This window comes from Numenius arquata, unplaced genomic scaffold (genome assembly GCF_964106895.1).
Source record: "Numenius arquata unplaced genomic scaffold, bNumArq3.hap1.1 HAP1_SCAFFOLD_1401, whole genome shotgun sequence".
NCBI lineage: Eukaryota > Metazoa > Chordata > Aves > Charadriiformes > Scolopacidae > Numenius > Numenius arquata.
The window spans coordinates 12,501-13,861 of NW_027415550.1; positions in this window are offsets into that span (position 1 = coordinate 12,501).

The following is a 1,361-nucleotide window of genomic DNA, read 5'->3' on the forward strand; positions in this document are numbered from 1 at the left end:
CCGCCCCCGTCCTCCGGGGACCGATCCCCCGCGCGCCCGCTCCCCGCCCTCGCCTGGGCGAGAAGGGGGGGAGGGGGCCGCGGCGGCCCCCGGGGGCGAGGCGAGGGGCGCCGGCCCGGTCAGAGCGCGGGCGGCAGCGCGCGGGAAGGGTCGCGCCGCCGGCGCGGGGCGCGGCGACGCCCGCCGCCGGCCGAGCCCCGCTCGGTCCGAAAGGAAGCGGCGAGCGGCGGCAGCGGCGAGCGGCGCCGGCGGCCGGCCGCGAGGGCAGCGGGGAGACGAGAGCGAGGGCCTTCGGGGCCGGGGGAGGCGGCTCCCCCGGCTCTCCCCGCGCCCAGGCCGGGGGCGGCTGCGCAGCCGGCCCCGCGCCTGCCCTGCCGGCCCGGCCGCGCGAGGCGGCGAGGGGTCTCCGGGCGTTCCGGGATGGCGCGCGGGCGCCTGGCGGCGCGGCGGCGGCGGCGCGCGTCCCCCGTCTCTTCTCCGCGCCCCGATCCTCCCCGCCGAGGGGAGCCGGGGCGGGGGGCGGGGGCGGAAGGGCTGCGCCGCCGCCGTTGGCCGCCCTCCGGCGGGCGAGGCGACCGCCGGGCGGCCTTCCCGCGCGAGCGGGCGGCCCGAGCCGCGGCTCTCCTCCCGGGCGCAGCGCCGGGCTGCTGAGGGAAACCCCGGGCCCCGGGAAGGAGGACGAGGCTGTGGCGGCGGACGTCGGGCGCGCCCCCGCGGGCGGACGCTCCCCCGAAGGCGGCAGCGGGGGAGGCACCCCCGCGGGGCCCAGAGGTGGTCGTTTCCCTCACCCCAGGGCCAGGTACCTAGCGTCCGCGCTCTCCCGCGGCCCTCCCTCGCCGTAGCGATACACAGGGGGTCGAAGGCCGCGGGGGGCCGGGCGGAGGTTTAAAGACTCGGGCGGCTCGGCGCGGCCCGGGGGTCGGGCCGGGCGGCGCCGCCGTCGTCGTCGTCCTGCGCAAGGGGGCTGGAGTCTCTCCGCGGAAGCTCCCGGGCGCAGGGACGGACGGCCGGCCGTCGCCCGCGCTCGTCCCGCGGGCGGCCGTGCCGGGGAGGGGTTCCGCTGCCCCCCCCTCTCCGCGGACCGGTCTCGGCGGAGAGACCGCGGCGCGGCCGGCCGTGTCCGGCCTCGCCCGCCTCGAAACGGGGCGACCCCGGCGGGAGCGCGGGCTCCCCGCCGGGGGCGGGCGGGTCCCCGCGGCGGGGGCTCGCCCGGGAGGCGCGCCGCCGCGCCTCCGCGGCGCGGCTGCGGCGCGCCGCGGCTCCGCTCCCTCCCTCCCTCCGTCCCCCGCCCCGGCGAGCGCTCCGGCGGCGGTCTGCCGCCGCCGAGCGCCGGCGAAGGCGGCACCCCGTGCCGAGCGGCG